This window comes from Papio anubis, chromosome 8 (genome assembly GCF_008728515.1).
Source record: "Papio anubis isolate 15944 chromosome 8, Panubis1.0, whole genome shotgun sequence".
NCBI classification, from domain to species: domain Eukaryota; kingdom Metazoa; phylum Chordata; class Mammalia; order Primates; family Cercopithecidae; genus Papio; species Papio anubis.
This window is the reverse complement of record NC_044983.1, coordinates 60,324,307-60,337,960: the sequence shown is the minus strand read 5'-3', so window position 1 is coordinate 60,337,960 and position 13,654 is coordinate 60,324,307.

Genomic DNA, 13,654 nt, shown 5'->3' with positions numbered 1-13,654 from the left:
TAAGCAAGACAAAACCCAAGGAGTCACACAGGAAAAGGATGTCACATTTAAGCATACACAAAACAATTACAACTTCTGTTCTTTGAAGAAAAATACCACAAAGAAAGTTGAAGGACAAATGACCAACTGGGGGAAAAGAAACACGTCAAACATTCAAAGAGCTTCTACAAAACAAGAAACTCTTATACAAAAATAGAAAAATAATTTAAGCTGGCAATTAGCAGAAAAAAATATAAATGTCCAAACAATGGATAAAAAGATGTTCAAGATCATTAATAAAAATAAAATATGAATTAAGACAGTTTTTAAAATAGGCCAAATTTTAAAAATATATGTGGAATTTTAATGAAAATGTGGTAAAAATTAGTATAAAAACGGAGGGATGGTGATTTGGAGTCCAATATCTAAAAATAATCCACCCTACAGAAAGAATGGCATGAGTACATATATATATGAAGATTTTCTTAAATGGCAGAAAATATGAAAACCTAAATGTTCTTTAGTAACCAAATGATTAAATAAATTATGATGCCTCCATTCCATAAAAAGCTGTTATAAAAAGAAAATGTGGTATATCTATATATACACTGACCTCGAAAACCATTTCTGATACACAATTAAGTTTAAAAGCAAGATGTAGAATATAGCATGTCAATATTTGGTATTTTTTACAAAGAAGTGTGTGTCCCTTTCTGATGTTCAGAATGTTGAAAATAGGACATGGTGGGTCCTCTGGGGCAAGGTTCCTGATTTCCTGGGTCATTTGGTAGGAGGCGTGATCAACTGTGCAGACTGCACGGGGTCCAGAAATCTGTATCTCATCACTGTGAAGTGGGCATCGACAGGTGGCTTAGCCGACCTCCTGCTGCTGCTGGCGTGGCAGCCACGCCCGATGGCCAGGGTCAGAGAAGGCAAACCAGAGCGCAGAGAGAAGGTACCTCTAGCAGCGGAAATCCCACCACGAAAGCATACCAGAGAAGAGATGGCGCGTTTCTTATTTTGAAGATCATGTGGAGATCATAGGAAACAATAAAGGCCATATTAAAGGTTCTGCTATGCCAGGACCAGTTGTAACACAAATGAAAAAAAAAAAATTAAAATTATTTGCCACCCCTCTTTCCTGTTTTATTTTTGTGTGTGGATATATGCAGGAAAAAAGTTACTGAACAATTTTTGATAACTTTAATTACCACTGGGAACTGGCATTGGAGGGTCAAGAATGAGGTTTTTCATAAATTACTGTAAGTACTTCCCCAAAGAAGTAGAGGGATTATGGGCAACAGATATTTACTGTCTGTTTTGTATAGTTTTGTTTGTTTGTTTGTTTGTTTGTTTTACAATTAAAGAAGCTTAAAATAAAATATTAAATAAGTAAAAGTGTTAATATTTCCCCAGGTCCTTTGCTTCATGATTCATTCTCTTCTCTATTTAAAAATATTAAAAGTAGTTTTCCTAATTTTAAATATTTGCACTCCATAATTTTATCCCTCTTCCTCCAAATTCCATTACCTACAACCATTTTCTTTCATGTTATTTGGGTTAAGAATTTGTTTTAAAACAATCATGACATTTATGAGCAATTTGTTTTGTTTTGGCTTAACCACTGATACCAATGTTTCTTTACTAGTCATTTAAGTTTTGAAGAAAATTTATAACATTAAACTGCAAGGTGATCATATCGCAAAATTAGTAACTTTATTGAATTCCAGTAAAGTAACTCAGTTTTACCTTGTAAATTAAGCCATTTTATGTTAATATTTTAGCATGATCACAGAACTGTTTTTTAAATAGCATAGAAAATATAGATTTTTGTAGAGCAAGAATTCACACTTTAAGCTTTGACAAAATGATTTTGGCATTTTATTTTACCTCTTTTATCTCTTTATGTGTGCTTGTGTTTTAATTCGCCCATTCTATCTCCTGGTTCAAAAGTGAAACAACAATGGTTTTTGCTTTCGAGGTTACTAAAATTCACACTTTAATCTTTCAGGGACTGCTATTTTCCAGTCACACTCAGATGTCTGATTGTCAGCTTTATATCTCAGAAAGCATTCCCTGCAATTCAGGTATAGTAAAGTATCTAGCTCCAGCTAGCCTCTGTGTACTATATAACTTTTATAGTCATTATAAAAAATAATTTATTGAAAAAACTTAAACCTTTTCCAACTCAGGTGATTTTTGATTTAAATGTCTGTGATCTTGGTTATGGTAATCAGTGATGGTGGATTTTTTTTCTGAATTAAGTTTGCTGTTTATATTACAAAGTCTAAAAAATATGAAAGTAATAGCAACTCAAAGATAGCTGGTTAGAAAAAATGAAGAGTCTGTAGTTCACATTTTACCATTACTTGCTTTAGATTCACATTTAATACAAGGCCTGGAGAAATTTCCTATTCTTTGTGTCATATTTTTCCTCTTCTATATATTTTTCCTTTATTTGGACTGCTACATAGTAAAGTCTAAAATATAGTAAACCTCACTCTGCTAGGATTATTTATTAGAAACACCTTGTTAGGTGAAATTATAAGACGCAACTTAAGCTATTAACAGTAACATTAGACATTCAGAATAACAATTAATTATTAAAAGATTTTTAGGAGGTTACTTAAAAGTGATGGCACGGGTAACAAATCTCTGTGAATGCTTAACTGCTTAACCTCTAAAGACATAAACTCTCAATATATTGTGATCTGAATTTGAAGGAGCTGTGCTGACAGTGTTATTTCCTATGCACACGAATGTAGCTGACAAGATCAATGTGTACCCTGCAACCCTTAGATGCTCCAGCCAGGAATTGCATTTCTTGCTTGCAAGGTGTGTTTCACTACCTATGGGTTGCTTCGTTACCTAGCCTTTAGACATTAAAATGAAATCACTTCTTGCTCAAATGCAAATGCAAATAGCACCAAGCTATTTTTATATTTGCCAACTGAGCTATTCTGACTCGGACTGTGGTCAAAGCAATTAAGTCATCTTTCATCTGTGGGTAGTTTGATGTGCCAAGACCCAGAAATATCATTCGTGTTGATCATGCTACCATTTAAAAAAAAAAAAAAATTTGCATACTACTTAAGCTCAGAGCAACTCTTCATTGTTTTTTGAGTTGTTCCTTGGTTTTTGTATTATCAAACTCCCTATATTTTCTAGTTACCAATGCTGATATTACAGCTTTTTTTCTTTTAAATGCATGATCTTACTTTTTAATTTTTGAAAGATACAATGATACAGAATAAAAATGTTGAAAACAATCTCAGACTAAAGTGAAGAGGGAAACTTTTCTCCCTTGTTTAGTGAATACAGGCACTTTTTGTGGAATCTGATGCTAATTAAGATATAACATGATTGTTACATATTGCAGTTTTAAAATCAATCTCTTCTGTCTACTTCTAAGAATAATAAAAAAGAAGAGAGCAAAATCTCTTCAAGGAGACTCTTGAAGAGATCTGAAAATTGCTAACATGTTTAATAGGATATCTTAGATAACTGTGTGGAAAAGAAGAATCCCCCACATTAAAAGCAGACTCAAAAGAGGAAATGTATCACAGAGGCTAACAGACGACAATGTATCTTAGAAACTATTGATTATTAGTGAGTGTGACTCATAACAGAGGTGACAGTTTTGTACCATGGGTAGGTTTGGGAAGTAAAAGAAAAAGCAGAGTGCTGCAGCAAGAATTCCTTCAGTCTATTTTTGAAGCGTAACAGTCCTGCAAGGTGAAACTACTTCAGAGCGCATTGTCAGGAGAAAATGTGATGCATGATTTTTATAAGAGTGAGTGGGAGTTGAAAACTCACCTAAAGGAGAAGAATCAGGAAAACTCCTGCCCCTGTGAAGCATGTCAGAGTAATTTTGTCACCTGAATTAAGGTAAGTAGTGACAAAACCTATTTAAATATTTCTACAGTGCATCTATCTGTGCTAACTTGACTCTGTTCAGGGCAGTACAATTCTACTCAATTTGATGAAGAGCGATGCAGTAAATATTCAAGTCATCTATCAACAGGACTATCTTCCGTAACCTTGAGTCTAATATTATTTCATTGGGAAACAGATATCTAATTAATGCTTTATTTGTGAATTCAGTTGTTTTTAAATAACAAAACAATTTTTTGAGGTGATGTATTTATCATTGGGAAACTCCAGATGCTATGGAGAGGAGGAATTGTGTAATCCTGTTGAAGCTATTGAAGGTCCATATTACCCTAGATGGTGCCACTGCCACCTAGTGGTAAGTACCTGAATTTGTAGACGTGGCTCTAGCTATAGGCACACTGAGTGTGTAGTTAATACCATATGATTTCAGTAGCAACAACCATTATATCATATATAAAAAATTTTTCTACCATTGACTGAATGCAGCAACATTTACTTTTTTCTGTACTTAAGGAGAGACACTTCCTTTTATCACAATCTCCCGTACTTCTTAGCTCTATGTACATTCCATTGCCTTTATAATTGCATATAGAGTTTACTTTAGAAAAGAGATAGAAAATAATCGTAGACTGCTAAGCTTGTACATTTATTTGGAGGTTACGAAGACACTTATTGCAAAATGGGCCATTAAATAGACAAACAGGTACCTCTTAAAATCTCATTTTATAATATAAAAATAGATTTTATGGATTTTCCATTTGCTCAAATGCATAACGTAATTTCAACACTTTGCATCCTTGTAATTATTTAAGATTTTTATGGTTTTCTGGTGAATGCCTTTATATATCTTAGCTTTCTCTCTTTCACTGATTGTTATCTTTGTTTTTAACACATCTGTAAACACATTTGAAATTTCATACTCATATTCAGGTTTCATTTTATTTTCATTGAGATTTTACTTTAATTTGCAACTGTGAATGATTATGCACTTTGTCTTATGCCTTAAAGAGAGAAAACATACTTGCAGTCGTGTTCTGTGAACCCTACACAGGAACATGGATTGCTCCATTACTTGCCCGTTCACATTCCAGAGCACTAGGTGAAATAAGGGAAACAGAATCAAATGTGATGTTCCTGGGTAAACAGGAAATCAAGTGCATTGCTGGCTAAGACTAGCATTTTCTTGCATTCCTATTAGAAGTTTAAGAATTCATGGAACCTGCATTCTGGTTTTATTTTTCTCAATTAAATTGCATGAACCTTAGACAAGTCTTTTAACCTCTCTGAGCTTGTTTCTTTTTGAAAAATTAAAAATTATTTTATTTTATTTTACTTCAAATTCCAGGATGCAAGTGCAGAACATGCAAGTTTGCTACATAGGTATAAATGTGCCATGGTGGTCTGCAATCTATCAACTCATCATTTAGTTGTTAAACCCCACATGCATTAGCTATTTGCCCTAATGCTCTCCCTCCCCTTGTACCCCCACCACAATTGGCACCAGTGTGTGTTGTTCCCCTCCCTGTGTCCATGTGTTCTCATTGTCCAACTCCCACTTATGAGTGAGAACATGCAGTGTTTGGTTTTCTGTTCCTGTGTTAGTTTGCTGAGGATGATGGTTTCCAGCTTCATCCATGTCCCTGCAAAGGACATGATCTCATTCTTTATCTATACACACACACACACACACACACACACACTTTAAGTTCTGGGATACATGTGCAGAACATGAAGGTTTGTTACATAGGAATACATGTGCCATGGTGGTTTGCTGCATCCAAGAACCCATTATCTATATTAGGTATTTCTCCTAATGCTATCCCTCGCCTAGCCACCAACCCCCAGACAGGCCCCAGTGTGTGATGTTCCCCTCCCTGTGTCCATGTGTTCTCATTGTTCAACTCCCACTTATGAGTGAGAACATGCGGTGTTCGGTTTTCTGTTCTTGTGTTAGCTTGCTGAGAATGATGGTTTCCGGCTTCATCCATGTCCCTGCAAAGGACTGAACTAATCCTTTTTTATGGCTGCACAGTATTTCGTGGTGTATATGTGCCACATTTTTTTATCCAGTCTATCATTAATGGATATTTGGGTTGGTTCCAAGTCTTTGCTATTGTGAATAGTGCTGCAATAAACATACGTGTGCATGTGTCTTTATAATAGAATGATTTATAATCCTTTGGGTATATACCAGTAATGGGATTGCTGGGTCAAATGGTATTTCTAGTTCTAGATCCTTGAGGAATCACCACACAGTCTTCCACAATGGTTGAACTAATTTACATTCCCACCAACAGGGTAAAAACATGCATATTTCTCCACATCCTCTCCAGCATCTGTTGTTTCCTGACTTTTTAATGATCACCATTCTAACTGGCATGAGATGGCATCTCATTGTGGTTTTGATTTGCATTTCTCTAATGATCAGTGATGATGAGCTTTTTTTCATATGTTTGTTGGTCACACAAATGTCTTTTTTGAGAAGGGTCTCTTTATACCCTTCACCCACTTCTTGATGGTTTTGTTGTTTTTTTTTTTCCTTGTAAATTTGTTTAAGTTCCATGTAGATTCTGGATATTAGCCCTTTGTCAGATGGATAGATTGCAAAAATTTTCTCCCATTCTGTAGGTTGCCTGTTCACTCTGATGATAGATTCTTTTGCTGTGCAGCTCTTTAGTTTAATTTGATCCTATTTGTCTATTTTGGCTTTTGTTGCCATTGCTTTTGGTGTTTTAGTCATGCAAGTCTTTGCCCAGGCCTATGTCCTGAATGGCATTGCCTAGGTTTTCTTCTAGGGTTTCTGTTGTTTTACGTCTTACATTTGAGTCTTTGATCCAACTTGAGTTAATTTTTGTATAAGGTGTAAGGAAGGGGTCGAGTTTCAGTTTTCTGCAGATGGCTAGCCAGTTTTCCCAACACCACTTATTAAATAGGAAATCCTTTCCCCATTGCTTGTTTTTATAAGGGTCATCAAAGATCAGATGGTTGTAGGTGTGTGGCGTTATTTCTGAGGCCTCTGTTCTATTCCATTGGTCTATATATCTATTTTGGTACCAGTACCATGCTGTTTTGGTTACTGTAGCCTTGTAGTATAGTTTGAATTCAGGCAGTGCGATGCCTCCGGCTTTGTTCTTTTTGCTTAGTATTGTCTTGGATAATTTCCCCAACCTAGCAAGACAGGCCAACATTCAAATTCAGGAAATACAGAGAACACCACAAAGATACTGCTCAAGAAGAGCAACCCCAAGACACATAATCATCAGATTCACCAACGTTGAAATGAAGGAAAAAATGTTAAGGACAGCCAGAGAGAAAGGTCTGGTTACCCACAAAGGGAAGCCCATCAGACTCACAGTAGATCTGTCTGCAGAAACCCTATAAGCCAGAAGAAAGTGGGGACCAATATTCAACATTCTTTAAAAAAGAATTTTCAGCCCAGAATTTCATATCCAGACAAACTAAGCTTCATAAGCAAAGGAGAAATAAAATCCTTTGCAGACAAGCAAATGCTGAGAGATTTTGTCACCACCAGGCCTGCCTTACAAAAGCTCCTGAAAGAAGCACTAGATATGGAAGGAAAAACCAGTAACAGCCACTGCCAAAACATACCAAATTGTAAAGACCATAGACACTGTGAAGAAACTGCATCAGCTAATGGGCAAAATAACCAGCTAGCATCAGAATGACAGGATTAAATTTGAACATAACAATATTAACTTTAAATGTAAATAGGCTCAATGACCCAATTAAAAGACACAGACTGACAAATAGGATAAAGACTCAAGACTCATTGGTGTGCTGTATTCAGGAGACCTATCTCACGTGTAAAGACACACATAGACTCCAAATAAAGGGATGGAGAAAGATTTACCAAGCAAATGGAAAGAAAAAAAAAAATAGCAGGTGTTATAATCCTAGTCTCTGATAAAACAGACTTTAAACTAACAAAGGTCAAAAGACACAAAGAAGGGCATTACATAATGGTAAAGGGATCAATGCAACAAGAAAAGCTAACTATCCTAAATATATATGCACCCAATACAGGAGCACCCAGATTCATAAAGCAAGTTCTTAGTGACCTACAAAGAGACTTAGGCTCTCACACAATAATAGTGGGAGACTTTAACACCCCACTGTCAATAGTAGACAGATTATTGAGACAGAAAATTAACAAAGGATATCCAGGACTTGAACTCAGTTCAGGACCAAGCAGACCTAATAGACATCTACAGAACTTTCCACCCCAAATCTACAGAATATAGCACCACATCGCACTTGTTCTAAAATTGACCACATAATTGGAAGTAAAACACCCATCAGCAAATGCAAAACAATGGAAATCATAACAAACAGTCTCTTAGACCACAGTGCATTCAAATTAGAACTCTGGATTAAGAAACTCACTCAAAACAACACAACTGCTTGGAAACTGAACAACCTGCTCCTGAATGACTACTGGGTACATAACAAAATCAAGACAGAAATAAAGATGTTCTTTGAAACCAATGAGAACAAAGACACAAGGTACCGGAATCTCTGGGGCACATTTAAAGCAGTGTGTAGAGGGAAATTTATAGCACTAAATGCCCACAAAAGAAAGCAGGAAAGATCTAAAATTGACACTCTAACATCACAATTAAAAGAACTAGAGAAGCAAGAGCAAACAAATTCAAAAGCTAGCAGAAGACAAAAAATAACTAAAATCAGAGCAGAACTGAAGGAGATAAGAGACATGAAAAAAACACTTCAAAATATCAATTAATCCAGGAGCTAGTTTTTTTTTAAAAACTAACAAAATGGATAGTCCGCTAGCCAGAATAATAAAGAAGAAAAGAGAGAAGAATCAAATAGACACTATAAAAAAAATGATAAAGGGGATATCGCCCCCGATCCCACAGAAATACAAACTACCATCAGAGAATACTATAAACATCACTACACAGATAAACTAGAAAATCTAGAAGAAATGGATAAATTCCTGGACACATAAACCCTCCCAACACTAAACCAGAAAGAAGCCGAATCTCTGAATAAACCAAGAATAACAAGTTCTGGAATTGAGGCAGTAATTAATAGCCTACCAACAAAAAAAAAGCCCAGGAACAGACAGATTCGCAGCCAAATTCTACTAGAAGTACAAAGAGGAGCTGGTACCATTCCTTCTGAAATTATTCCAATCAATAGAAAAAGAGGGGCTCCTCCCTAACTCATTTTATGAGGTCAGCATCATCCTGATACCAAAACTTGGCAGAGACACAACAAAAATAGAAAATTTCAGGACAATATCCCTGATGAACATCAATGTGAAAATCCTCAATAAAATACTGGCAAACCGAATCCAGCAGCACATCAAAAAGCTTATCCACCACGATCAAGTTGGCTTCATCCCTGGGATTCAAGGCTGGTTTAACAAACCAGATCAATAAACGTAATCCATCACATAAACAGAACCAATGACATAAACCACATGATTATCTCAACAGATGCAGAAAAGGTCTTTGATAAAATTCAACACCTCTTAATGCTACAAACTCTCAATAAACTAGGTATTGATGCAACATATCTCAAAATAATGAGAGCTATTTATGACAAATCCAAATCCAATATCATACTGAATGGACAAAAGCTGGAAGCATTCCCTTTGAAAACTGGCACAAGATATGGATGCCCTCTCTCACCACTCCTACTCAACATAGTATTGGAAGTTCTGGTCAGGGCAATCAGGCAAGAGAAAGAAATAAAGGGTATTCAAATAGAAAGAGAGGAAGTCAAATTGACTCTGCAGATGACATGATTGTATATTTAGAAAACCCCATCGTCTCAGCCCAAAATCTCCTTAAGCTGACAAGCAACTTCAGTAAAGTCTTAGTATACAAAGTCAATGTGCAAAAAATCACAAGCATTCTTATACACCAATAATAGACAAACAGTGAGCCAAATCATGAGTAACTCATTCACAATTGCTACAAAGAGAATAAAATACCTAGGAATACAACTTACAGGGGATGTGAAGGACCTCTTCAGGGAGAACTGTAAGTCACTGCTCGAGGAAATAAGAGAGGACACAAACAAATGGAAACACATTCCATGCTCATGGATAGGGAGAATCAATATCATGAAAACGGCCATACTGCCCAAAGTAATTTATAGATTCAGTGCTGTCCCTATCTAACTACCATTAACTTTCTTCACAGAATTAGAAAAAAACTGCTTTAAATTTCATATGGAACCAAAAAAGAGCCCGTATAGCCAAGATAATTCTAAGTAAAAAGAATAAAGATGGAGGCATCACACTTTCTGACTTAAATCTATACTATAAGGCTACAGTAGTAACCAAAACAGTTTCTTAAACTATAAAATGAGCATAGTGTTTTCTTACATGTAAAATTGATATTGTCAACCTGAGGGGAATAACAGAATCATTTTGGGTAGTGTTATTAATGGTTGTTATTTCTCCATAGGGTATATCAGAACTTCTGAATGAATGGGTATTAGAGGGTGTGTTTTGTGAAAACTCCCCCAAAATATTTCACCTCTCCTCAAACTTCCACCTCCAACCTAAACAGTGTTTAATATTTTTTCACTAATATTCCATACTTTCAACTTTTCCCCCTATGGGCTAACATAATTTTGAATGGAACATGTTTTACTTAGAACAGTTTCAAACACATTTTTGTAGAAGCTAACAAGAGACATTTCTCAGCCCATCGGGCCCTCTTTGGAACCCATGGAAACGTTCAAATACCCAGCTCTCAAATCTAAGAACAAGCTTGCTACCAAAACAACTTATTATGTGAAAAGCTATGGGTCCTTTACCAAGAGAAATGATCATATGGAATATGGAAATAATACGTCTGTGTGAGGTTTTTATCTTTCGTAAACAGAAAGAATAGCCATTTTGATTCTTTAAGTTTCTAGGTGGGTTAAGGTGATATTGCTTTATGCCTTTCTGTAATATTTGACTCTTAAATTACTCCCTTTGTGATATGATTTTTTCAATATCATTCTTTGTGTTGTTCTTTACTTCAAGATCCAACTCACCGATTTCAGTTTATTTTAGGCCACCTGCTTCTTTGAAAAAGAAAATAATCTTAAAATTATCTGTAAATATTAGCTTTTCAGAAACTCCAAGATATCCTCATAATCCTAGGTGAGTTGTTTCCAAATTGAAAACAACAGTTTTTAAAAGTTTTTTTTTTTTCTTTAAGTCATATGAAACATGACAGTAATATCAGCATTTAAAAATCTTCATTTTGAATAGTTTTTGTCTAGGCTGCTGGGAAGGAAAGCACTGGATATAGGACACAGAAGATTTAAGTACATAATTAGTTAAAGTATTTATTAGTACCATTCAAACCATAATAAGAGTATATCAGGTTAGATGCTTGGGAGAGTGGTGGTGTTTTGTTTTGTTTTGTTGTTAATATTTCTGGATTCATGTTACCTAATCATAATTGACTTTAAAAGTATATTTGAAGCAGGGATAAGTTCAAAAGCAGAAATTATTTTTGTTTAAAACTCACAGTTTCTTTGTGTGTGTGGGGTAACTGCCTTGTGTCCATTACTTGTATCCTGACTTCTTTTGCTGGATTGCCCAGAATTTCTTTCTTAAAGTCCCAAATGACACCACCGCAAAATTAAAAACATCAGAAGCACCAAGTAATGGAAACATGGCTGAAAATCTAATTAGTGATTAAAAGAAAAATTTAAATTCAAAGCAAAAAGGCATAAATGTTACACAGAAAAATTCATACATGGAGAAAAGATATGGTCTAATATGAAAAATAAATATGTTTCTGAATTTGAGAATACAACAAATAAAACAGAAATAATTGAAAGACACCCACTTTTAAAAGCCCAATTTCTTGAAATAAACACAAAATTGAATCTGCAGAGTAAAAGAGCCCATCATGTTCCGGAGAAGGTTAATATAGAAAAAGTAATCACAATTCATGTCTTAATTAAGTTCTGAAACTTTGCAGATAAAAAAACGAGTGAGGCTTTTAAGCTGAAATGGGATGTCATCTCTAAGTCGGAAAATCATGCTGGCCTTTAATTTCTTCATAGCAATGTTCAATGCCAAAGACAATACCGTAAAATAAGCTTAATACTGAGATCATGTGATCAAAGATTACGCTCATCCAAACTGTCCATTAAGTGTGAAAGCAGGAGGCCATCATTCCCAAACATGAACGAAATTAGCATTGTTGAGTCCTTCCTGGAAAAACTAGTTCATGCTGACATTCAGCCAGCCATGTAATGAGTTAAAAGAGAGAAACCAGGAATGGAGAAAGCCTGGTAAAAGAAATTGAGGTGTGTGCCATTTCATCTCAACATATAGCTAAGACTAAATGTCTATGGGAATTATTGTAATAGGACAGAATATAAATGTGGTAAATGGTGACAGCCCCCAAATAATAGTTAATTAACACAAAATAAAATGAAAGGCAGAAGAAAGTGTAAGTATGACAGTTTTCTTATCTTTAGATATTATTATCAGTAGTATTTAAAAGTGAAATGCGATTTTTAAGATGGCCATGATACTAACAATCACTAAATGTTTTTCTTTGTGATTTTAATTAATTTTGGTCATACAGAAACGTTTATCTAAAACTAAAGTACCTTGTAGTTTGCTTTGTTTTGTTGTTAAGTAAAAATAAAGTGATTTTTAAAAATAAATAGACTAATCCCTGCTTTATAGCCATTTATGCCTCTATTATTTACCTGCATTTGTGCATATAGAGATGTCTAGGCTGATAGCCACCTATAATTAATTAGAATCATTTATATCTGGTTGGATTTGAAATCTTTTTTTGTTTTGACTTGAATTTTATAACATTTACATGTATCATTTTATCAAAGCAATAAATTAATTTTTGAATAAATGAATAAAATCTAGTATTTTAACTTCAGCACACATCATTCCCTTTTCCTATAATTTTTGGCTTTGGAGCTTTGTTGATTATAAATTTAAAGTGAAGCATCTTAAATATTTTGTTATTTGCAGGTAGTGAAAAAGCTGGTACTACTTGACATGCTGAGTGCATAATACAAAGATAGTATTCAAATGAAATATTATAGCAGATGTACCCATACTACACATGTAGTTTGCAAATGTTGCTTGTTGTGCATTATGCATATTATGATTTCCTTTGATACCTAAAACTGTGAACTTTTGTTAGAATATGGTTTGTTTTAGCTCCAAACTCTTAACTCTATGTTGTTAAAATTGTATATGTTAACATCTGATTTTTGAAAGGAAGGCTCTTTGAGCTTCCCAACTGAAGTCTGAAAAGGGGTTAAAATCAATGCAAGTAAAAATCATTTACAATATGAACATGGAAGTGAAATTTTAAAATTCAATATAGGTTTTGAGGAAAATAAAGTATTTTTGGAATATTGGATAGTGATTAATTGACACTAACATACTGTTTTGACTTTTTGAGTGCATCCACTTAAAAATGTTAGGGTCTAGTATAGAGTAGGAATGTGCTTTTCTTGTCCACCCACAGTGGCATAAATTCCATTGTTACCATCATGTGTAAATCATTCAAATTACCCTTGCAATTATTATAACACTTTAAGTAATCTATATTGCCTATTACTTTTCCATCTTAGTTATTTCTTGATTAACTTAAGTTTTACTTTAAATTTTTTTATCTCTCATTTGTCTTTCTTTGTAATATTTAAATTTTATCCTGCTGTGAATATTGAAATAGTGATGAAGAAATTAAATTTAATGCTACATTCACTTATTGGGCAGCTTTAATAATTTAAGCAC